Source organism: Oncorhynchus mykiss, chromosome 18, assembly GCF_013265735.2.
Source record: "Oncorhynchus mykiss isolate Arlee chromosome 18, USDA_OmykA_1.1, whole genome shotgun sequence".
Lineage (NCBI taxonomy): Eukaryota > Metazoa > Chordata > Actinopteri > Salmoniformes > Salmonidae > Oncorhynchus > Oncorhynchus mykiss.
Window position 1 is genome coordinate 44,269,275 of NC_048582.1, and position 25,471 is coordinate 44,294,745.

At 39.7% G+C, this 25,471-nt stretch overlaps 19 non-coding genes across 19 annotated transcripts; all 19 read right to left on the reverse strand.

Annotated features, from left to right (window-relative positions):
• Positions 1–423: 423 nt before the first annotated feature.
• trnal-uaa lies at positions 424–506 on the reverse strand. The gene has a single exon. It is a non-coding gene; the product is annotated as a tRNA-Leu (tRNA).
• A 737-nt stretch (positions 507–1,243) lies between these two features.
• trnal-uaa lies at positions 1,244–1,326 on the reverse strand. Its single transcript has one exon. It is a non-coding gene; the product is annotated as a tRNA-Leu (tRNA).
• Positions 1,327–2,063: 737 nt separating this feature from the next.
• Positions 2,064–2,146, reverse strand: trnal-uaa. Its single transcript has one exon. It is a non-coding gene; the product is annotated as a tRNA-Leu (tRNA).
• A 737-nt stretch (positions 2,147–2,883) lies between these two features.
• On the reverse strand, positions 2,884–2,966 carry trnal-uaa. Its single transcript has one exon. It is a non-coding gene; the product is annotated as a tRNA-Leu (tRNA).
• Positions 2,967–3,703: 737 nt separating this feature from the next.
• On the reverse strand, positions 3,704–3,786 carry trnal-uaa. Its single transcript has one exon. It is a non-coding gene; the product is annotated as a tRNA-Leu (tRNA).
• A 737-nt stretch (positions 3,787–4,523) lies between these two features.
• trnal-uaa lies at positions 4,524–4,606 on the reverse strand. The gene has a single exon. It is a non-coding gene; the product is annotated as a tRNA-Leu (tRNA).
• A 686-nt stretch (positions 4,607–5,292) lies between these two features.
• trnal-uaa lies at positions 5,293–5,375 on the reverse strand. Its single transcript has one exon. It is a non-coding gene; the product is annotated as a tRNA-Leu (tRNA).
• Positions 5,376–6,113: 738 nt separating this feature from the next.
• trnal-uaa lies at positions 6,114–6,196 on the reverse strand. The gene has a single exon. It is a non-coding gene; the product is annotated as a tRNA-Leu (tRNA).
• Positions 6,197–6,933: 737 nt separating this feature from the next.
• On the reverse strand, positions 6,934–7,016 carry trnal-uaa. Its single transcript has one exon. It is a non-coding gene; the product is annotated as a tRNA-Leu (tRNA).
• A 727-nt stretch (positions 7,017–7,743) lies between these two features.
• trnal-uaa lies at positions 7,744–7,826 on the reverse strand. Its single transcript has one exon. It is a non-coding gene; the product is annotated as a tRNA-Leu (tRNA).
• A 727-nt stretch (positions 7,827–8,553) lies between these two features.
• trnal-uaa lies at positions 8,554–8,636 on the reverse strand. Its single transcript has one exon. It is a non-coding gene; the product is annotated as a tRNA-Leu (tRNA).
• A 737-nt stretch (positions 8,637–9,373) lies between these two features.
• trnal-uaa lies at positions 9,374–9,456 on the reverse strand. Its single transcript has one exon. It is a non-coding gene; the product is annotated as a tRNA-Leu (tRNA).
• Positions 9,457–10,193: 737 nt separating this feature from the next.
• Positions 10,194–10,276, reverse strand: trnal-uaa. Its single transcript has one exon. It is a non-coding gene; the product is annotated as a tRNA-Leu (tRNA).
• A 727-nt stretch (positions 10,277–11,003) lies between these two features.
• Positions 11,004–11,086, reverse strand: trnal-uaa. Its single transcript has one exon. It is a non-coding gene; the product is annotated as a tRNA-Leu (tRNA).
• A 737-nt stretch (positions 11,087–11,823) lies between these two features.
• Positions 11,824–11,906, reverse strand: trnal-uaa. The gene has a single exon. It is a non-coding gene; the product is annotated as a tRNA-Leu (tRNA).
• A 727-nt stretch (positions 11,907–12,633) lies between these two features.
• On the reverse strand, positions 12,634–12,716 carry trnal-uaa. Its single transcript has one exon. It is a non-coding gene; the product is annotated as a tRNA-Leu (tRNA).
• Positions 12,717–13,453: 737 nt separating this feature from the next.
• trnal-uaa lies at positions 13,454–13,536 on the reverse strand. The gene has a single exon. It is a non-coding gene; the product is annotated as a tRNA-Leu (tRNA).
• Positions 13,537–14,217: 681 nt separating this feature from the next.
• On the reverse strand, positions 14,218–14,300 carry trnal-uaa. Its single transcript has one exon. It is a non-coding gene; the product is annotated as a tRNA-Leu (tRNA).
• Positions 14,301–14,986: 686 nt separating this feature from the next.
• trnal-uaa lies at positions 14,987–15,069 on the reverse strand. The gene has a single exon. It is a non-coding gene; the product is annotated as a tRNA-Leu (tRNA).
• Between the last annotated feature and the right edge of the window lie 10,402 nt (positions 15,070–25,471).

Here is a 25,471-nt window from a genome sequence, read left to right on the forward strand (position 1 = left end):
CAAAGTAAGTTTTTTCCAGGAATGCGGTTGGTATCCACAAGAAGATAGCATTCATTGGATTTTTATTCCAACAGTCTAAACCACTCAGCCATCCTGGTGTAAAGTGCAATCAAGAACCCAGTGAAATTGGAATGAGGAGCACACAGTCAGTTATTTTGGCTTTGAGCCAGACAAGATCTAAATGAGACTTGTTGACATGCAAATCAAACTTAATACAAGAATGGGGTTTCGAAGCAAGAAGAATAATAATTAAGTTGATAATGACTCTAACACCATAACCACTTAGGTATCATTTGTGTTTTTAAAGGATAAATACTTGAAGGCAGAATAACAGGAACAAAGACAATTCATCCAGCTTTCATCCAAAGACATTTCAAATGAGTGAAAGGACAATTGATTACATCCAAATGATAGAAGAACTCATACCAGGAGTGGGGTTCGAACCCACGAGGACATATGTCCATTTGATCTTAAGTCCAACGCCTTAACCTCTCGGCCATCCTGGTGTGATAAACACAAAATCAAGGGCGCAGTCAAAATGGAATAAGGAACACACAGTTAGATCTTTTGGCTTTGATCCAGACAATATGTAAATGAAACTTGATTACATCCCAATCAAACTTTCTACCAGATGTAGGTTTGGAACAAACAAGAACATTTTAATTTCGATCATGAGTCTAACGCCTTAAACACACTGACATCCAGGTGTTTCTAAAAGACTAACAAGAGCTGAGTCAAAGTAGATGATCTTGTCATAGTCAGTTCATTCAGATTTGATCCACGCTAATTAGAAATTACCTAAAGGTGGGTTGATTACATCCAAAGAAAGTTTTTTCCAGGAATGCGGTTGGTATCCACAAGAAGATAGCATTCATTGGATTTTTATTCCAACAGTCTAAACCACTCAGCCATCCTGGTGTAAAGTGCAATCAAGAACCCAGTGAAATTGGAATGAGGAGCACACAGTCAGTTATTTTGGGTTTGAGCCAGACAAGATCTAAATGAGACTTGTTGACATGCAAATCAAACTTAATACAAGAATGGGGTTTCGAAGCAAGAAGAATAATAATTAAGTTGATAATGACTCGAACACCATAACCACTTAGGTATCATTTGTGTTTTTAAAGGATAAATACTTGAAGGCAGAATAACAGGAACAAAGACAATTCATCCAGCTTTCATCCAAAGAAATTTCAAATGAGTGAAAGGACAATTGATTACATCCAAATGATAGAAGAACTCATACCAGGAGTGGGGTTCGAACCCACGAGGACATATGTCCATTTGATCTTAAGTCCAACGCCTTAACCTGTCTGCCATCCTGGTGTGATAAACACAAAATAAAGGGCGCAGTCAAAATGGAATAAGGAACACACAGTTAGATCTTTTGGCTTTGATCCAGACAATATGTAAATGAAACTTGATTACATCCCAATCAAACTTTCTACCAGATGTAGGTTTGGAACAAACAAGAACATTTTAATTTCGATCATGAGTCTAACGCCTTAAACACACTGACATCCAGGTGTTTCTAAAAGACTAACAAGAGCTGAGTCAAAGTAGATGATCTTGTCATAGTCAGTTCATTCAGATTTGATCCACGCTAATTAGAAATTACCTAAAGGTGGGTTGATTACATCCAAAGAAAGTTTTTTCCAGGAATGCGGTTGGTATCCACAAGAAGATAGCATTCATTGGATTTTTATTCCAACAGTCTAAACCACTCAGCCATCCTGGTGTAAAGTGCAATCAAGAACCCAGTGAAATTGGAATGAGGAGCACACAGTCAGTTATTTTGGGTTTGAGCCAGACAAGATCTAAATGAGACTTGTTGACATGCAAATCAAACTTAATACAAGAATGGGGTTTCGAAGCAAGAAGAATAATAATTAAGTTGATAATGACTCTAACACCATAACCACTTAGGTATAATTTGTGTTTTTAAAGGATAAATACTTGAAGGCGGAATAACGGGAACAAAGACAATTCTTTCAGCTTTCATCCAAAGACATTTCAAATGAGTGAAAGGACAATTGATTACATCCAAATGATAGAAGAACTCATACCAGGAGTGGGGTTCTAACCCACGAGGACATATGTCCATTGGATCTTAAGTCCAACGCCTTAACCTCTCGGCCATCCTGGTGTTATAAACACAAAATCAAGGGCGCAGTCAAAATGGAATAAGGAACACACAGTTAGATCTTTTGGCTTTGATCCAGACAATATGTAAATGAAACTTGATTACATCCCAATCAAACTTTCTACCAGATGTAGGTTTGGAACAAACAAGAACATTTTAATTTCGATCATGAGTCTAACGCCTTAAACACACTGACATCCAGGTGTTTCTAAAAGACTAACAAGACCTGAGTCAAAGTAGATGATCTTGTCATAGTCAGTTCATTCAGATTTGATCCACGCTAATTGGAAATGAATTAAAGGTGGGTTGATTACATCCAAAGTAAGTTTTTTCCAGGAATGCGGTTGGTATCCACAAGAAGATAGCATTCATTGGATTTTTATTCCAACAGTCTAAACCACTCAGCCATCCTGGTGTAAAGTGCAATCAAGAACCCAGTGAAATTGGAATGAGGAGCACACAGTCAGTTATTTTGGCTTTGAGCCAGACAAGATCTAAATGAGACTTGTTGACATGCAAATCAAACTTAATACAAGAATGGGGTTTCGAAGCAAGAAGAATAATAATTAAGTTGATAATGACTCTAACACCATAACCACTTAGGTATAATTTGTGTTTTTAAAGGATAAATACTTGAAGGCGGAATAACGGGAACAAAGACAATTCTTTCAGCTTTCATCCAAAGACATTTCAAATGAGTGAAAGGACAATTGATTACATCCAAATGATAGAAGAACTCATACCAGGAGTGGGGTTCTAACCCACGAGGACATATGTCCATTGGATCTTAAGTCCAACGCCTTAACCTCTCGGCCATCCTGGTGTTATAAACACAAAATCAAGGGCGCAGTCAAAATGGAATAAGGAACACACAGTTAGATCTTTTGGCTTTGATCCAGACAATATGTAAATGAAACTTGATTACATCCCAATCAAACTTTCTACCAGATGTAGGTTTGGAACAAACAAGAACATTTTAATTTCGATCATGAGTCTAACGCCTTAAACACACTGACATCCAGGTGTTTCTAAAAGACTAACAAGACCTGAGTCAAAGTAGATGATCTTGTCATAGTCAGTTCATTCAGATTTGATCCACGCTAATTGGAAATGAATTAAAGGTGGGTTGATTACATCCAAAGTAAGTTTTTTCCAGGAATGCGGTTGGTATCCACAAGAAGATAGCATTCATTGGATTTTTATTCCAACAGTCTAAACCACTCAGCCATCCTGGTGTAAAGTGCAATCAAGAACCCAGTGAAATTGGAATGAGGAGCACACAGTCAGTTATTTTGGCTTTGAGCCAGACAAGATCTAAATGAGACTTGTTGACATGCAAATCAAACTTAATACAAGAATGGGGTTTCGAAGCAAGAAGAATAATAATTAAGTTGATAATGACTCTAACACCATAACCACTTAGGTATCATTTGTGTTTTTAAAGGATAAATACTTGAAGGCAGAATAACAGGAACAAAGACAATTCATCCAGCTTTCATCCAAAGAAATTTCAAATGAGTGAAAGGACAATTGATTACATCCAAATGATAGAAGAACTCATACCAGGAGTGGGGTTCGAACCCACGAGGACATATGTCCATTTGATCTTAAGTCCAACGCCTTAACCTCTCGGCCATCCTGGTGTGATAAACACAAAATCAAGGGCGCAGTCAAAATGGAATAAGGAACACACAGTTAGATCTTTTGGCTTTGATCCAGACAATATGTAAATGAAACTTGATTACATCCCAATCAAACTTTCTACCAGATGTAGGTTTGGAACAAACAAGAACATTTTAATTTCGATCATGAGTCTAACGCCTTAAACACACTGACATCCAGGTGTTTCTAAAAGACTAACAAGAGCTGAGTCAAAGTAGATGATCTTGTCATAGTCAGTTCATTCAGATTTGATCCACGCTAATTAGAAATTACCTAAAGGTGGGTTGATTACATCTAAAGAAAGTTTTTTCCAGGAATGCGGTTGGTATCCACAAGAAGATAGCATTCATTGGATTTTTATTCCAACAGTCTAAACCACTCAGCCATCCTGGTGTAAAGTGCAATCAAGAACCCAGTGAAATTGGAATGAGGAGCACACAGTCAGTTATTTTGGCTTTGAACCAGACAAGATCTAAATGAGACTTGTTGACATGCAAATCAAACTTAATACAAGAATGGGGTTTCGAAGCAAGAAGAATAATAATTAAGTTGATAATGACTCTAACACCATAACCACTTAGGTATCATTTGTGTTTTTAAAGGATAAATACTTGAAGGCAGAATAACAGGAACAAAGACAATTCATCCAGCTTTCATCCAAAGAAATTTCAAATGAGTGAAAGGACAATTGATTACATCCAAATGATAGAAGAACTCATACCAGGAGTGGGGTTCGAACCCACGAGGACATATGTCCATTTGATCTTAAGTCCAACGCCTTAACCTCTCGGCCATCCTGGTGTGATAAACACAAAATCAAGGGCGCAGTCAAAATGGAATAAGGAACACACAGTTAGATCTTTTGGCTTTGATCCAGACAATATGTAAATGAAACTTGATTACATCCCAATCAAACTTTCTACCAGATGTAGGTTTGGAACAAACAAGAACATTTTAATTTCGATCATGAGTCTAACGCCTTAAACACACTGACATCCAGGTGTTTCTAAAAGACTAACAAGAGCTGAGTCAAAGTAGATGATCTTGTCATAGTCAGTTCATTCAGATTTGATCCACGCTAATTAGAAATTACCTAAAGGTGGGTTGATTACATCCAAAGAAAGTTTTTTCCAGGAATGCGGTTGGTATCCACAAGAAGATAGCATTCATTGGATTTTTATTCCAACAGTCTAAACCACTCAGCCATCCTGGTGTAAAGTGCAATCAAGAACCCAGTGAAATTGGAATGAGGAGCACACAGTCAGTTATTTTGGGTTTGAGCCAGACAAGATCTAAATGAGACTTGTTGACATGCAAATCAAACTTAATACAAGAATGGGGTTTCGAAGCAAGAAGAATAATAATTAAGTTGATAATGACTCTAACACCATAACCACTTAGGTATCATTTGTGTTTTTAAAGGATAAATACTTTCATCCAAAGAAATGAAAGGAAAATTGATTACATCCGAATGATAGAAGAACTCATACCAGGAGTGGGGTTCGAACCCACGAGGACATATGTCCATTGGATCTTAAGTCCAACGCCTTAACCTCTCGGCCATCCTGGTGTTATAAACACAAAATCAAGGGCGCAGTCAAAATGGAATAAGGAACACACAGTTAGATCTTTTGGCTTTGATCCAGACAATATGTAAATGAAACTTGATTACATCCCAATCAAACTTTCTACCAGATGTAGGTTTGGAACAAACAAGAAATGTTTTATTTTCGATCATGAGTCTAACGCCTTAAACACACTGACATCCAGATGTTTCTAAAAGACTAACAAGAGCTGAGTCAAAGTAGATGATCTTGTCATAGTCAGTTCATTCAGATTTGATCCAAGCTAATTGGAAATTAATGAAAGTTGGGTTGATTACATCCAAAGTAAGTTTTTTCCAGGAATGCGGTTGGTATCCACAAGAAGATAGCATTCATTGGATTTTTATTCCAACAGTCTAAACCACTCAGCCATCCTGGTGTAAAGTGCAATCAAGAACCCAGTGAAATTGGAATGAGGAGCACACAGTCAGTTATTTTGGCTTTGAGCCAGACAAGATCTAAATGAGACTTGTTGACATGCAAATCAAACTTAATACAAGAATGGGGTTTCGAAGCAAGAAGAAGAATAATTAAGTTGATAATGACTCTAACACCATAACCACTTAGGTATCATTTGTGTTTTTAAAGGATAAAAACTTGAAGGCGGAATAACTGGAACAAAGACAATTCTTTCAGCTTTCATCCAAAGACATTTCAAATGAGTGAAAGGACAATTGATTACATCCAAATGATAGAAGAACTCATACCAGGAGTGGGGTTCGAACCCACGAGGACATATGTCCATTGGATCTTAAGTCCAACGCCTTAACCTCTCGGCCATCCTGGTGTTATAAACACAAAATCAAGGGCGCAGTCAAAATGGAATAAGGAACACACAGTTAGATCTTTTGGCTTTGATCCAGACAATATGTAAATGAAACTTGATTACATCCCAATCAAACTTTCTACCAGATGTAGGTTTGGAACAAACAAGAACATTTTAATTTCGATCATGAGTCTAACGCCTTAAACACACTGACATCCAGGTGTTTCTAAAAGACTAACAAGAGCTGAGTCAAAGTAGATGATCTTGTCATAGTCAGTTCATTCAGATTTGATCCACGCTAATTGGAAATGAATGAAAGGTGGGTTGATTACATCCAAAGTAAGTTTTTTCCAGGAATGCGGTTGGTATCCACAAGAAGATAGCATTCATTGGATTTTTATTCCAACAGTCTAAACCACTCAGCCATCCTGGTGTAAAGTGCAATCAAGAACCCAGTGAAATTGGAATGAGGAGCACACAGTCAGTTATTTTGGCTTTGAACCAGACAAGATCTAAATGAGACTTGTTGACATGCAAATCAAACTTAATACAAGAATGGGGTTTCGAAGCAAGAAGAATAATAATTAAGTTGATAATGACTCTAACACCATAACCACTTGGGTATCATTTGTGTTTTTAAAGGATAAATACTTGAAGGTGGAATAACGGGAACAAAGACAATTCTTTCAGCTTTCATCCAAAGACATTTCAAATGAGTGAAAGGACAATTGATTACATCCAAATGATAGAAGAACTCATACCAGGAGTGGGGTTCGAACCCACGAGGACATATGTCCATTGGATCTTAAGTCCAACGCCTTAACCTCTCGCCCATCCTGGTGTTATAAACACAAAATCAAGGGCGCAGTCAAAATGGAATAAGGAACACACAGTTAGATCTTTTGGCTTTGATCCAGACAATATGTTGATTACATCCCAATCAAACTTTCTACCAGATGTAGGTTTGGAACAAACAAGAACATTTTAATTTCGATCATGAGTCTAACGCCTTAAACACACTGACATCCAGGTGTTTCTAAAAGACTAACAAGAGCTGAGTCAAAGTAGATGATCTTGTCATAGTCAGTTCATTCAGATTTGATCCACGCTAATTGGAAATGAATTAAAGGTGGGTTGATTACATCCAAAGTAAGTTTTTTCCAGGAATGCGGTTGGTATCCACAAGAAGATAGCATTCATTGGATTTTTATTCCAACAGTCTAAACCACTCAGCCATCCTGGTGTAAAGTGCAATCAAGAACCCAGTGAAATTGGAATGAGGAGCACACAGTCAGTTATTTTGGCTTTGAGCCAGACAAGATCTAAATGAGACTTGTTGACATGCAAATCAAACTTAATACAAGAATGGGGTTTCGAAGCAAGAAGAATAATAATTAAGTTGATAATGACTCTAACACCATAACCACTTAGGTATCATTTGTGTTTTTAAAGGATAAATACTTGAAGGCGGAATAACGGGAACAAAGACAATTCTTTCAGCTTTCATCCAAAGACATTTCAAATGAGTGAAAGGACAATTGATTACATCCAAATGATAGAAGAACTCATACCAGGAGTGGGGTTCGAACCCACGAGGACATATGTCCATTGGATCTTAAGTCCAACGCCTTAACCTCTCGCCCATCCTGGTGTTATAAACACAAAATCAAGGGCGCAGTCAAAATGGAATAAGGAACACACAGTTAGATCTTTTGGCTTTGATCCAGACAATATGTTGATTACATCCCAATCAAACTTTCTACCAGATGTAGGTTTGGAACAAACAAGAACATTTTAATTTCGATCATGAGTCTAACGCCTTAAACACACTGACATCCAGGTGTTTCTAAAAGACTAACAAGAGCTGAGTCAAAGTAGATGATCTTGTCATAGTCAGTTCATTCAGATTTGATCCACGCTAATTGGAAATGAATTAAAGGTGGGTTGATTACATCCAAAGTAAGTTTTTTCCAGGAATGCGGTTGGTATCCACAAGAAGATAGCATTCATTGGATTTTTATTCCAACAGTCTAAACCACTCAGCCATCCTGGTGTAAAGTGCAATCAAGAACCCAGTGAAATTGGAATGAGGAGCACACAGTCAGTTATTTTGGCTTTGAGCCAGACAAGATCTAAATGAGACTTGTTGACATGCAAATCAAACTTAATACAAGAATGGGGTTTCGAAGCAAGAAGAATAATAATTAAGTTGATAATGACTCTAACACCATAACCACTTAGGTATCATTTGTGTTTTTAAAGGATAAATACTTGAAGGCGGAATAACGGGAACAAAGACAATTCTTTCAGCTTTCATCCAAAGACATTTCAAATGAGTGAAAGGACAATTGATTACATCCAAATGATAGAAGAACTCATACCAGGAGTGGGGTTCTAACCCACGAGGACATATGTCCATTGGATCTTAAGTCCAACGCCTTAACCTCTCGGCCATCCTGGTGTTATAAACACAAAATCAAGGGCGCAGTCAAAATGGAATAAGGAACACACAGTTAGATCTTTTGGCTTTGATCCAGACAATATGTAAATGAAACTTGATTACATCCCAATCAAACTTTCTACCAGATGTAGGTTTGGAACAAACAAGAACATTTTAATTTCGATCATGAGTCTAACGCCTTAAACACACTGACATCCAGGTGTTTCTAAAAGACTAACAAGACCTGAGTCAAAGTAGATGATCTTGTCATAGTCAGTTCATTCAGATTTGATCCACGCTAATTGGAAATGAATTAAAGGTGGGTTGATTACATCCAAAGTAAGTTTTTTCCAGGAATGCGGTTGGTATCCACAAGAAGATAGCATTCATTGGATTTTTATTCCAACAGTCTAAACCACTCAGCCATCCTGGTGTAAAGTGCAATCAAGAACCCAGTGAAATTGGAATGAGGAGCACACAGTCAGTTATTTTGGCTTTGAGCCAGACAAGATCTAAATGAGACTTGTTGACATGCAAATCAAACTTAATACAAGAATGGGGTTTCGAAGCAAGAAGAATAATAATTAAGTTGATAATGACTCTAACACCATAACCACTTAGGTATCATTTGTGTTTTTAAAGGATAAATACTTGAAGGCAGAATAACAGGAACAAAGACAATTCATCCAGCTTTCATCCAAAGAAATTTCAAATGAGTGAAAGGACAATTGATTACATCCAAATGATAGAAGAACTCATACCAGGAGTGGGGTTCGAACCCACGAGGACATATGTCCATTGGATCTTAAGTCCAACGCCTTAACCTCTCGGCCATCCTGGTGTTATAAACACAAAATCAAGGGCGCAGTCAAAATGGAATAAGGAACACACAGTTAGATCTTTTGGCTTTGATCCAGACAATATGTAAATGAAACTTGATTACATCCCAATCAAACTTTCTACCAGATGTAGGTTTGGAACAAACAAGAACATTTTAATTTCGATCATGAGTCTAACGCCTTAAACACACTGACATCCAGGTGTTTCTAAAAGACTAACAAGAGCTGAGTCAAAGTAGATGATCTTGTCATAGTCAGTTCATTCAGATTTGATCCACGCTAATTGGAAATGAATTAAAGGTGGGTTGATTACATCCAAAGTAAGTTTTTTCCAGGAATGCGGTTGGTATCCACAAGAAGATAGCATTCATTGGATTTTTATTCCAACAGTCTAAACCACTCAGCCATCCTGGTGTAAAGTGCAATCAAGAACCCAGTGAAATTGGAATGAGGAGCACACAGTCAGTTATTTTGGCTTTGAACCAGACAAGATCTAAATGAGACTTGTTGACATGCAAATCAAACTTAATACAAGAATGGGGTTTCGAAGCAAGAAGAATAATAATTAAGTTGATAATGACTCTAACACCATAACCACTTGGGTATCATTTGTGTTTTTAAAGGATAAATACTTGAAGGTGGAATAACGGGAACAAAGACAATTCTTTCAGCTTTCATCCAAAGACATTTCAAATGAGTGAAAGGACAATTGATTACATCCAAATGATAGAAGAACTCATACCAGGAGTGGGGTTCGAACCCACGAGGACATATGTCCATTGGATCTTAAGTCCAACGCCTTAACCTCTCGCCCATCCTGGTGTTATAAACACAAAATCAAGGGCGCAGTCAAAATGGAATAAGGAACACACAGTTAGATCTTTTGGCTTTGATCCAGACAATATGTTGATTACATCCCAATCAAACTTTCTACCAGATGTAGGTTTGGAACAAACAAGAACATTTTAATTTCGATCATGAGTCTAACGCCTTAAACACACTGACATCCAGGTGTTTCTAAAAGACTAACAAGAGCTGAGTCAAAGTAGATGATCTTGTCATAGTCAGTTCATTCAGATTTGATCCACGCTAATTGGAAATGAATTAAAGGTGGGTTGATTACATCCAAAGTAAGTTTTTTCCAGGAATGCGGTTGGTATCCACAAGAAGATAGCATTCATTGGATTTTTATTCCAACAGTCTAAACCACTCAGCCATCCTGGTGTAAAGTGCAATCAAGAACCCAGTGAAATTGGAATGAGGAGCACACAGTCAGTTATTTTGGCTTTGAGCCAGACAAGATCTAAATGAGACTTGTTGACATGCAAATCAAACTTAATACAAGAATGGGGTTTCGAAGCAAGAAGAATAATAATTAAGTTGATAATGACTCTAACACCATAACCACTTAGGTATCATTTGTGTTTTTAAAGGATAAATACTTGAAGGCGGAATAACGGGAACAAAGACAATTCTTTCAGCTTTCATCCAAAGACATTTCAAATGAGTGAAAGGACAATTGATTACATCCAAATGATAGAAGAACTCATACCAGGAGTGGGGTTCTAACCCACGAGGACATATGTCCATTGGATCTTAAGTCCAACGCCTTAACCTCTCGGCCATCCTGGTGTTATAAACACAAAATCAAGGGCGCAGTCAAAATGGAATAAGGAACACACAGTTAGATCTTTTGGCTTTGATCCAGACAATATGTAAATGAAACTTGATTACATCCCAATCAAACTTTCTACCAGATGTAGGTTTGGAACAAACAAGAACATTTTAATTTCGATCATGAGTCTAACGCCTTAAACACACTGACATCCAGGTGTTTCTAAAAGACTAACAAGACCTGAGTCAAAGTAGATGATCTTGTCATAGTCAGTTCATTCAGATTTGATCCACGCTAATTGGAAATGAATTAAAGGTGGGTTGATTACATCCAAAGTAAGTTTTTTCCAGGAATGCGGTTGGTATCCACAAGAAGATAGCATTCATTGGATTTTTATTCCAACAGTCTAAACCACTCAGCCATCCTGGTGTAAAGTGCAATCAAGAACCCAGTGAAATTGGAATGAGGAGCACACAGTCAGTTATTTTGGCTTTGAGCCAGACAAGATCTAAATGAGACTTGTTGACATGCAAATCAAACTTAATACAAGAATGGGGTTTCGAAGCAAGAAGAATAATAATTAAGTTGATAATGACTCTAACACCATAACCACTTAGGTATCATTTGTGTTTTTAAAGGATAAATACTTGAAGGCAGAATAACAGGAACAAAGACAATTCATCCAGCTTTCATCCAAAGAAATTTCAAATGAGTGAAAGGACAATTGATTACATCAAAATGATAGAAGAACTCATACCAGGAGTGGGGTTCGAACCCACGAGGACATATGTCCATTGGATCTTAAGTCCAACGCCTTAACCTCTCGGCCATCCTGGTGTTATAAACACAAAATCAAGGGCGCAGTCAAAATGGAATAAGGAACACACAGTTAGATCTTTTGGCTTTGATCCAGACAATATGTTGATTACATCCCAATCAAACTTTCTACCAGATGTAGGTTTGGAACAAACAAGAACATTTTAATTTCGATCATGAGTCTAACGCCTTAAACACACTGACATCCAGGTGTTTCTAAAAGACTAACAAGAGCTGAGTCAAAGTAGATGATCTTGTCATAGTCAGTTCATTCAGATTTGATCCACGCTAATTGGAAATGAATTAAAGGTGGGTTGATTACATCCAAAGTAAGTTTTTTCCAGGAATGCGGTTGGTATCCACAAGAAGATAGCATTCATTGGATTTTTATTCCAACAGTCTAAACCACTCAGCCATCCTGGTGTAAAGTGCAATCAAGAACCCAGTGAAATTGGAATGAGGAGCACACAGTCAGTTATTTTGGCTTTGAGCCAGACAAGATCTAAATGAGACTTGTTGACATGCAAATCAAACTTAATACAAGAATGGGGTTTCGAAGCAAGAAGAATAATAATTAAGTTGATAATGACTCTAACACCATAACCACTTAGGTATCATTTGTGTTTTTAAAGGATAAATACTTGAAGGCGGAATAACGGGAACAAAGACAATTCTTTCAGCTTTCATCCAAAGACATTTCAAATGAGTGAAAGGACAATTGATTACATCCAAATGATAGAAGAACTCATACCAGGAGTGGGGTTCTAACCCACGAGGACATATGTCCATTGGATCTTAAGTCCAACGCCTTAACCTCTCGGCCATCCTGGTGTTATAAACACAAAATCAAGGGCGCAGTCAAAATGGAATAAGGAACACACAGTTAGATCTTTTGGCTTTGATCCAGACAATATGTAAATGAAACTTGATTACATCCCAATCAAACTTTCTACCAGATGTAGGTTTGGAACAAACAAGAACATTTTAATTTCGATCATGAGTCTAACGCCTTAAACACACTGACATCCAGGTGTTTCTAAAAGACTAACAAGACCTGAGTCAAAGTAGATGATCTTGTCATAGTCAGTTCATTCAGATTTGATCCACGCTAATTGGAAATGAATTAAAGGTGGGTTGATTACATCCAAAGTAAGTTTTTTCCAGGAATGCGGTTGGTATCCACAAGAAGATAGCATTCATTGGATTTTTATTCCAACAGTCTAAACCACTCAGCCATCCTGGTGTAAAGTGCAATCAAGAACCCAGTGAAATTGGAATGAGGAGCACACAGTCAGTTATTTTGGCTTTGAGCCAGACAAGATCTAAATGAGACTTGTTGACATGCAAATCAAACTTAATACAAGAATGGGGTTTCGAAGCAAGAAGAATAATAATTAAGTTGATAATGACTCTAACACCATAACCACTTAGGTATCATTTGTGTTTTTAAAGGATAAATACTTGAAGGCAGAATAACAGGAACAAAGACAATTCATCCAGCTTTCATCCAAAGAAATTTCAAATGAGTGAAAGGACAATTGATTACATCCAAATGATAGAAGAACTCATACCAGGAGTGGGGTTCGAACCCACGAGGACATATGTCCATTTGATCTTAAGTCCAACGCCTTAACCTCTCGGCCATCCTGGTGTGATAAACACAAAATCAAGGGCGCAGTCAAAATGGAATAAGGAACACACAGTTAGATCTTTTGGCTTTGATCCAGACAATATGTAAATGAAACTTGATTACATCCCAATCAAACTTTCTACCAGATGTAGGTTTGGAACAAACAAGAACATTTTAATTTCGATCATGAGTCTAACGCCTTAAACACACTGACATCCAGGTGTTTCTAAAAGACTAACAAGAGCTGAGTCAAAGTAGATGATCTTGTCATAGTCAGTTCATTCAGATTTGATCCACGCTAATTAGAAATTACCTAAAGGTGGGTTGATTACATCTAAAGAAAGTTTTTTCCAGGAATGCGGTTGGTATCCACAAGAAGATAGCATTCATTGGATTTTTATTCCAACAGTCTAAACCACTCAGCCATCCTGGTGTAAAGTGCAATCAAGAACCCAGTGAAATTGGAATGAGGAGCACACAGTCAGTTATTTTGGCTTTGAACCAGACAAGATCTAAATGAGACTTGTTGACATGCAAATCAAACTTAATACAAGAATGGGGTTTCGAAGCAAGAAGAATAATAATTAAGTTGATAATGACTCTAACACCATAACCACTTAGGTATCATTTGTGTTTTTAAAGGATAAATACTTTCATCCAAAGAAATGAAAATTGATTACATCCGAATGATAGAAGAACTCATACCAGGAGTGGGGTTCGAACCCACGAGGACATATGTCCATTGGATCTTAAGTCCAACGCCTTAACCTCTCGGCCATCCTGGTGTTATAAACACAAAATCAAGGGCGCAGTCAAAATGGAATAAGGAACACACAGTTAGATCTTTTGGCTTTGATCCAGACAATATGTAAATGAAACTTGATTACATCCCAATCAAACTTTCTACCAGATGTAGGTTTGGAACAAACAAGAACATTTTAATTTCGATCATGAGTCTAACGCCTTAAACACACTGACATCCAGGTGTTTCTAAAAGACTAACAAGAGCTGAGTCAAAGTAGATGATCTTGTCATAGTCAGTTCATTCAGATTTGATCCACGCTAATTGGAAATGAATGAAAGGTGGGTTGATTACATCCAAAGTAAGTTTTTTCCAGGAATGCGGTTGGTATCCACAAGAAGATAGCATTCATTGGATTTTTATTCCAACAGTCTAAACCACTCAGCCATCCTGGTGTAAAGTGCAATCAAGAACCCAGTGAAATTGGAATGAGGAGCACACAGTCAGTTATTTTGGCTTTGAACCAGACAAGATCTAAATGAGACTTGTTGACATGCAAATCAAACTTAATACAAGAATGGGGTTTCGAAGCAAGAAGAATAATAATTAAGTTGATAATGACTCTAACACCATAACCACTTAGGTATCATTTGTGTTTTTAAAGGATAAATACTTTCATCCAAAGAAATGAAAGGAAAATTGATTACATCCAAATGATAGAAGAACTCATACCAGGAGTGGGGTTCGAACCCACGAGGACATATGTCCAGTGGATCTTAAGTCCAACGCCTTAACCTCTCGGCCATCCTGGTGTTATAAACACAAAATCAAGGGCGCAGTCAAAATGGAATAAGGAACACACAGTTAGATCTTTTGGCTTTGATCCAGACAATATGTAAATGAAACTTGATTACATCCCAATCAAACTTTCTACCAGATGTAGGTTTGGAACAAACAAGAACATTTTAATTTCGATCATGAGTCTAACACCTTAAACACTCTGCCATCCAAGTGTTTCTACAAGATTAAAACGAGCCAAAATGGTAGAATTTGTCAAAGTAATTTCTTTCAGATTTCATCCACGCTGAATGTAGATGAGTGGAAGGAGGGTTGATTACATCCAAGGCAACTTCTTCCAGGAATGGGGTTGGTACCCAAGCAAGCACAGTTCATTGGCTCTTAATTCCAACGCCTTCAACTCTCGGCCATCCTGATGTGAAGAACACAAAATCAAGTACCCAGTCAAAATGGAATAAGGAGCACACAGTCAGTTATTTTAGCTTTGAACCAGACAATATCTAAATGAGACTTGTTGACATTCAAATCATACTTAATACAAATTACATTTAGGGCCAGGCTTCATTTTGAGCCTGCTTTTTTCACGGTTGCTGCACTCAGAGCGAGCTACGGTCAAGTGGGGTGTCTCGTTGAACTCGGCACGGTCTGGAGACTATGGTGATGCCATTTTTAGTGTTGATTTCATAATGCCATTTTGGTGATGGTCCCTCTCTGTTTAAACATACTGAAAATGTACAAAAGTCAACTAGCAAGTCAGTGTCCATCAGTCAATTAGATGTCATTCTGACACCAAACTGATACCATCTGACACCAAACCCACATTTTCCAACTCGTTTAGAAGCCAACTATCACATATTTCCGAGCAGGCCCATAATTCACAGCGCCTTCAGTTTAAAACATAATAAAAACGTAAAACACATAGTTACGTTCTAGCTGCGGGTCCAGTCCTGACATTATGTGTAGGCCTATGTGAGGCGACCCCGAATCCCGAGTTTCAGCTCGATAGGTCATACGGTGCCCGAGCAAGACCTTAATTGGTGCTGAAAATCCACTTTTTTTCCATGCCTTGCTACGGGGTCCTTGAATGAGCTATCGGACAGAAACGTTGGGGTCCATCTCTATGGGCCGACTCTATGGGCCGGCTGGTTTCAATGCACCTAGTCTTGCGACTCTGGGACTTTTCTAAATGTCGTCATTTTCGTAATGGTCAAAATGAATTGAAGTCATTGCAAATGTACGAGGCTGTTTCTCGGTCCGAGAACCTTCTAGAGCTAAGTAACTCACCACGCATTATCGACCTGAGGTTTAGAACAGGTTTCTAAAGTTTCAGAACTCTAGGTCTGACGGTTCTTTTTTAGTTTGAACAAAGGTAACTATTGCAGGCACTGTTTGTCTCTACGCACCACACTGTGTCCCTCTGTCCTAGCTGTGTGTGTGTGATTTTTTCTTGAAAATGTTATGGGAGACATGACTGATTTACAGTTCATGGGGGTTGCCTAATCACACATATGAAGTTTTGAAAAGATCTGACCTTTTTAACCCTTCGAAACAGCCCCTATGACACCATTTAAGGCATTTCCGGTTGGCACAGGAAGTTATAAGTAAACACATAACCTGATTCGGGTATGCCTTTACAGAAGACAGAGTTTTAAGTGTTTACGTTAAAAACTGACCGATTTACACAGGGTTGAATGCACTATTTATCACAAACTGCTGGTTGGGTATGGAAAAACACTTTTAGGGTGATTTTAACCCCTTCCGGTTGCTCCAGGAAGCTTAGAATCAACACAGGCAGACCTCATAGTGGCCTGATGGATTGTCATCGAAGACAGGTTCATAAGACATTCATAACCTACATAGTCTTCAGGTTGAATTTAGGGGCATCTCAGGAACGTTCCTGAGGTCAAATTGTGCTTCTCACCCTAAAGGTTCTCCCACTGTCACCCAAAAGCAAATGAAAATTAGGGCCAGGCTTCATTATGGGCCTACTTTTTCTCATGGTCGTTGTGCTTAGACTGAGCGAGCTACGGTCAAGCGGGGCATCTCGTTGAACTCGGCACAGCCTAGAGATTATGGTAATGCTATTGTAGGCTCTGAGTGTCTTTAAGCACAGCACTTTGTCACTCCATCCTTGCTGTGTGTGTGTGTGTTGAGAGAGCTTTTCTTTGACATCTATTGGGAGAAATGACTGATTTACAGTTCATGAGGGTTGCCTAATAACACATTTGAAAAGATCAGACCTTTTTAACCCTTCAAAACAGCACCTATGACACCATTTTAAGGCACTTCCGGTTTACACAGGAAGCTGAAAGTGAACACATATCCTCCTTGGGGTAGGCACTTATAGACTTTTGAGTTTTAGGTCTTTACGTTAAGAACTGACTTATTTACAGCAATCAGGTTTAGTGAGTGTGTGTTATTTCAGAAAATCACAGAAAATCACAGAAATCTCGCAGAGCTCCGAAGCACACTTTAAAAATATTTGAATGGACACACTGCAACTGGATCTGTAACTTAAAATAAAACAACACCTATTTTTGAACATCACCAATTTGACATTGTACGATTTCTCTTAAATTACGATAGATAAATGGCAACCGTAAGGCTCTCCAGAGGGTAGTGAGGTCTGCACAACGCATCACCGGGGGCAAACTACCTGCCCTCCAGGACACCTACACCACCCAATGTCACAGGAAGGCCATAAAGATCATCAAGGACAACAACCACCCGAGCCACTGCCTGGTCACCCCGCTATTATCCAGAAGGCGAGGTCAGTACAGGTCCATCAAAGCTGGGACCGAGAGACGGAAAAACAGCTTCTATCTCAAGGCCATCAGACTGTTAAACAGCCACCACTAACATTGAGTGGCTGCTGCCAACACACTGACTCAACTCCAGCCACTTTAATAATGGGAATTGATGGGAAATGATGTAAAATATATCACTAGCCACTTTAAACAATGCTACCTAATACAATGTTTACATACCCTACATTATTCATCTCATATGTATACGTATATACTGTACTCCATATCATCTACTGCATCTTTATGTAATACATGTATCACTAGCCACTTTAACTATGCCACTTTGTTTACATACTCATCTCATATGTAGATACTGTACTCAATACCATCTACTGTATCTTGCCTATGCCGCTCTGTACCATCACTCATTCATATATCTTTATGTACATATTCTTTATCCCCTTACACTTGTGTCTTATAAGGTAGTAGTTTTGGAATTGTTAGCTAGATTACTTGTTGGTTATTACTGCATTCTCGGAACTAGAAGCACAAGCATTTCGCTACACTCACATTAACATCTGCTAACCATGTGTTTTTGACAAATAAAAATTGATTTGATTTGATTTAGTTATTTTTTTATTGACACCGTAGGTTCCTTTACTTTGACGTGAAGTGCAAAAATTATTGCTCTATTTTCATCTTTAACCTTTAATCCCAGAAAATGGCCATAACTCAAAAACCGTTGAGGCCTAGACGCCATCTTGTTCGGGGCCAACTGCCCATTATGCCAAACATATGCTCACCAAGTTTCGTCTTCGAAATCTTTTCCGTTTAGGAGATAAGGCCACGTCGTGATTGGTGATGTTTTGTACATTTGCAATATGATTCCATTCGCCCTCTTGTGGGATTTACCGGGAGAGTGGAAAAATGACCAAAATGTGAACATTTTATAAAACGGAAACAGAAAGTCCGAGATACTTCGTTAGATGACTTCATGGAAGATCCGGCCCTGCCGCTCGGCCCGACGCCGTCCGCAAATTTTAGAAAAGTTGTCGGACATCTTAAGGGACCATACATTTGCAATGTGGACTTTCTCACTAACCATATGGCAAATGTCAAAATGTTCCCTTAAGGTATGAACGGGGTTTCGAAGCAAATAGAAAAAATGAATAAGTTGATAATGACTCTAAGACCTTAACCACTAAACCATCTTTTGTGTTTCTAAAAGATAAACACTTGCTGAGTAAAGGGAACAAAGTCAATTCTTTCAGCTTTGATCCCCAAAAAATTCAAATGAGTGAAAGGACAATTGATAAGCTCCAACTCAAAGAACTATCTACCAGGAGTGAGGTTTGAACCCATGAGGACATATGTCCATTGGATGTAAAGTCCAACACCTTAACCTCTCAGGCCATCCTGATGTTAAGAACACAAAATCAAGTGCCCAGTCAAAAGGGAATAAGGAGCACAAGGTCAGTTATTTTGGCTTTGAGCCAGACAATATCTAAATGAAACTGGTTCACATCCAAATCAAACTTAATACAAGAACGGAGCTTCGAAGCATAAGAATAATAAAAAAGTTGATAATGACTAAGACCTTAACCACTCAACCATCTTTTGTGTTTTTAAAGGATAAACACTTGCTGAGTCAAGGCGGAATAAGGGGAACAAAGTCAATTCTTTCAGCTTTGATCCAAACCAATTTCAAATGAGTGAAAGGACAATTGATAAGATCCACCTCATAGAAACTTCCATCAGGAGTGGGGATCGAACACACGAGGACATATGTCCATTGGATCTTAAGTCCAACGCCTTAATGCCCATGATTTTGGAATGAGATGTTAGACAAGTAGGTGTCCACATACTTTTAGTCATAGTTCAAACAAAAGATTTCTTCGTAAGCTATAGTATTTGACTGGACTGATTTTATGCTGACAATGTCAGTCATTTATTGCCCATTGTTTCTATGAGCATACAGCATTACAATAGTGGGCACTAAGTTCTATTTAAAACTTTACATTCAATTATTTCAATGGACACTGTAGCAATGCTCTATTGGTCTTAAATATTTCATTGTCACGTCACTGGTCAAAAGACACATCAGCTACGGCAAACTGTTTCACACACAGTTATTCTTACTGATGACAGCCTGCCGATAGAGTGTTTGAGGGCAGTACTTCAGGTCCATTTGCATGATGATTAATTGGCACTCCATTGAGAACATAGGGTCGAAAGTTGAATTGGAGATAATGGGATTGAAAAGGCCACATACACAATGCAGGCTGTAACCAAGTACAATGACAATGTGGCCATAAGAATGTGCCCACACTTAGAAAATGAGACACATGCACACCTGCACTTGTCTGTAAAAATCCTTGTTTTAATATACAAAAACAAATTCACACATCATGGGCTCAGCTTTGCATCACATTCTAGGGTTTTGAGTGTTTTACAACTGTGTAATACAAAGGGATTTAATTACAGGATGAGGAAATTGAAATAATTACATTATTTACTGTACCATGTTAACAATTCATGATTAGATAGAAACTAGCTTCCCCGAACCAAAAGCTAATAGAATTTTTGAACAGAATGGAAGTCTGGTTTTAAAAACTTTTGAATGTTTCAGCTTTTTTTGGTTTCCTGTCAATGAACTCTGCTTTTATACAACGTGTGGGTCTAATCCTGAATACTGATTCGTTAAAACCGCATTCTAGCCAGTGTCTGTTCCACAAGTTGCCACCTATGACATTAAAATGCCTATTTACTCTGTTCCATCTGACTGTGCAATCAACTTTCTCATCAGCCCAGCCAGGCAATTTATGAACTTGATCTCCACTATAAAAATAATCTAGACATTATCTTGTATTTCTTTTGGATGAACATTTAGTTTTCAACAGCGGAGATTTGCATAAACCTTGCTGTCTGTCTCTCCGACATTTGCAACATTCAAATTCGATCTCCTGCTGTTCCATGGTAATGAATGTGTCGGGAGTCGGGATGAGACAGACAGGCAGCGTTTCTCAGCCAGTCCAAATCATGAATCAGCTGGCATTATTTTTATGGATATATACACAAAGAAATCTATTTAAAAAAGGTCAAATGAAACGCAGCTGATTTGCAGTCTTTCCAGCTTCTGTTTGAAGTGTTTGTTTTACTGTAGCTGTGTTGTTGGCTAGCTCCTCTGAACAACAGTGTCCTGACAGTAAGTACATTTTCTGTGCCAGGCGAAATCGCAACTCATTAGCTCATTGTTATGAATGTATCCATAAATGTCACTAGAAAACAGGTTAAACAAATGCAAATGCAGCTACTTTGCAGTTATTCTGGCATCACTTTTTGACGTGACTGTAAGTTAGCCGTAGTTGGCTAGCTAGCAGGCAAGGCATAAGAAAGTTGCCAGCCAGTATGACAATGGAATATTTAGAAAGAACGAGTTGCGACCCTGCATTGTGTACGTGGCCTTTTCAATCCCTTTATCTCCAATTCAACTTTCGACCCTATGTTCTCAATGGAGTGCCAATGAATCATCATGCAAATGGACCTGAAGTACTGCCTTCAAACACTCTATCGTCAGGCTGTCATCAGTAAGAATAACTGTGTGTGAAACAGTTTGCCGTAGCTGATAAGTGTCTTTTGACCAGTGACGTGACAATCAGATATGTAAGACCAATAGAGCATTGCTACAGTGTCCATTGAAATAATTGAATGTAAAGTTTTAAATAGAACTTAGTGCTTAGTACTATTGTAATGCTGTATGCTCATAGAAACAATGGGCAATAAATGACTGACATCGTCAGCATAAAATCAGTCTAGTCAAATACTGTAGCCTACGAAGAAATCCTTTGTTTTAACTATGACTAAAAGTATGTGGACACCTGTGTGTCTAACACCTCATTCCAAAATCATGGGCATTAATATGGATTTTGTCCCCCCTTTGCCGCTATAAAAGCCTATATCCTTCTGGGAAGGCTTTCCACTAGATGCTGGAACTTTGTTGTGGGGACTGATGTTAGACTATTAGGCCTGGCTCACAGTCGGTGTTCCAATTCATCCCAAACACGTTCGATGGGGTTGAGGTTAGGGCTCTGTGCAGGCCAGTCAAGTTCATCCACAACGATCTCAAACAATTTCCGTATTTGTGCACGGGGTAGTTGTCATGCTGAAACAGGAAAGGGCCTTCCCCAAACTGCTGCCACTGTTGCACAGAATCGTCTAGAATGTCATTCTATACTGTAGCATGAAGATTTCCCTTTACTGGAACTAAGGGGCCTAGCCCGAACAATGAAAAACAGCCCCAGACCCTTATTCCTCCTCCACCAAACTTTATAGTTCACACTATACATTCGTGCAGGTAGCATTATCCTTTCATCTGCCAAACCCAGATTCGTCCATCGGACTACCAGATGGTGAAGCGCGATTCATCACTCTAGAGAATGCAATTCCACTGCTCCAGAGTCCAATGGAAAAGAGCTTTACACCACTCCAGCCAACACTTGGAATTGCTCATCCTGATCTTAGGCTTGTGTGTGGATGCTCGGCCATGGAAACCCATTTCATGATGCTCCCGACAAAATGTTGCAACCAAGAACAGATGATTTTCACGCGCTACACGCTTCAGCACTCTATTGTGCCATTCTGGGAGCTTGTGTAGCCTTCCACTTCGCGGCTGAGCTGTTGCTGCTCTTAGACGTTTCCACTTCACAATAATAGCACTTACAGTTGACCAGGGCAGCTCTAGCAGTGTGGAAATTTGACAAACTGACTTGTCGGAAAGGTGCTATCCTATGACGGTGGCAAGTTGAAAGTCACTGAGCTCATAAGTTATGCCATTCTACTGCCAATGTTTGTCTATGGAGATTGCATGGCTGTGTGCTCGATTTTATACACCTGTCAGCAACGGGCGTGGCTGAAAAGCTGAATCCACTCATTTGAAGGGGTGACCAAATACGTTTGTATATATGAACAAAACAATGTCAAAGAAACAGGGGTGGCAGGGTAGCCTAGTGGTTAGAGCGTTAGAGTAGAAACCAAAAGGTTACAAGATTGATTCCCCGAGCTGACAAGGTAAAAATCTGTCATTCTGCCCCTGAACGAAACAGTTAATGCACTGTTCCTAGGCCATCATTGAAAATATGAATTTGTTCTTAACTGACTTACCTAGCTAAATGAAATAACCAAAAATGTGCAGGAATACAATAATACTCAATGTCAGTCAATGAAAAATATATAAAATCTCTTAAAATGTATTGTATTAAGATGTCTTGTCAGTTTGCTGTCTTTGTTAGCAGTCTAACTAACAGTGGGGTACAGCAGGTCAGACATCAAGGGGAGACTTGTCGAGGCCTGGTTACAGATGGAGTTTACATCGCGAGGCAATGGCTCCCTCTGCTGGACGTGCCATGTCTCAATGGGCTTCCCGGTCAGGACTAATTGGGGCTTGTTAAGTAATCAAGGGTCTGATTGCTCACCAGCTGCACGAGTCCCATAAAGCTGCCAGATGGGCAGCACACGAGGGAGGGGACTGGGGGAAGAGAGGTTACTCCCGTATAGTCGTGCTCCGTAACGGAGGGAACTCAGTTTTGTTCCCCCCAGGACACAGAAAGACCCAGGAGCCCAGAAGACGGTATACCGGCTAGTGTTTCCTTTTAGTTTGTTATTTAAATAAACACCCTTGAAACTGAGCTAATCCAACTCTATCTTTATCTGATCTATGTAAATGTTTTGACCAAACCCCCTGGTCTGCTACAAGTGGTGTAGAATGAGGGCATTCTGATTACCTGGTCAGATCAGGATTGACGTTCACATAGCATCAGCATGAACGAGTTGATAGCTCAGTTCGTCCGGGTCCAACAAGCAAAACAGATGGTTCAGGAACGAACTCTGGAGGAACAGCGGCTACAAAATGCCCACCTCGTTGAGTAAGCTACAAGGAGGAGTGCCTCCTGAATCGCATCCAAACCAGTTTTTAATTAAGCTAATGAAGATGAAGACATCAAAACATACCTCTGCATGTTTGAACGGACAGTGCTACGGCAAAGATGGCCAAGGCTGAAGTGGGCAAGTCTGCAGGCCCCGTTCCTCTCTGGGAACGCCCAACAGGGGTATTGGGACCATAACAACAAAGAGGTGGCTAACTACGACTGTCTCAAATGGGAGATACTCAGCCGCTATGGGTACAGCCTGGCCCATCGGGCCCAACTGTTCCCCAACTGGAGGTTCGTGGACAATGCCTCTCCCCAAGCCCAGATGAGCGACCTACTGCGCATCACCAGGGCATGACTCATAACTGACATAGCCACTCTAGCCAAAGTGGGCCTGCATGCATTCCCCAGATCTTGGAGGGCCTCCTGGAAGCAGTGGAGACACATCAGGACACTGAGGCCCTGCTGAGGGGGAGCCGAGCCGAGGACCCGTCCGAGCTGACGGAAGGACAACCTCACTGCTGCCGGAATCGACAGTCGGCAGGGCCAAATGGCCGCAGACCCATGGAGAGACGACTGGGGGAGAGCAGACCCGCTGCCGACGACCCCAGGTAAATGGAGACCAAAGCAGGTGTTTTGAGTTTGGCGCCCAGGGGCACCTTGCCTGGAATTGCCTGTCTAGAGAGGAGTCGATGCCATCAGCCAGCCCTTGAGGTGAGGTGGGCCGCGCAGTGCACTACGTCACCTCCTGTTGTGCGCACATGGAACCAACGGCACTAATTGGCCTGGTGAAGGTTGACGGACACAACACGGAACCTCTATTAGACTCCGGGAGTGTGGTTATGCTCGTATCAACGAGCCTGCTGGGGCAAGGGACCGAACGTGGTAGGGAGATGTCCGTTTCCTGTGTCCACAGTGACACAAATCGGTATCCAACCATACAGGCCAGTATCATGACGTCACAAGGGAGCTGCCGGATGATGGTAGGTGCCATACCGGAGTTGCCGGTACCCCTCCTTCTGGGATGAGATTGACCGCTGTTCAACCCCCTGGTGAACAACTGGAGGAGGAGCCCATCCTCCCCTTCATCGATTTCAATGGACCAGCCGAGACACTCGCTGGGGGCACACTGAGGGGACAAGTCGGGACAGCGCAGTGGAAGGATCTGAACTTGAACTTGAACCTGGTAAAAAAAAAGCATGAGGACACCGGTACGTCCTGTTAAACCTTCTTAGGGATAGGGGGCAGTATTCGGAAGTTCGGATGACTGACGTGCCCAAAGTAAACTGCCTGTTTCTCAGGCCCAGAAGCTAGGATATGCATATAATATGTAGTATTGGATAGAAAACACTCTCTGAAGTTTCTGAAACTGTTAAAATAATGTCTATGAGTATAACAGAACTGATATGGCAGGTGAAAACCCAAGGAGAATCCATCCGTAATTTTTGTTGTTGTTGAGGTGACCACCCATTGAAATGCTTGCCTATGGGAAATTGAAAGGAAATCCTCCCAGAATGCAATTCCGGTATTGAACACACTATTCTCCGTCTTAAATTATATAGTTTATTTACATATTAGGGTACCTGAGGATTGATTAGAAACATTGTTTGACTTGTTTGGACGAAGTTTATTGGTAACTTTTGGGATTCCTTTGTATGCATTTTGAACGAGTGGAACAGGTGGATTACTGAATCAAGAACGCCAACTAAACTGACTTTTTTTGGGTTATAAAAAGGACTTTATCG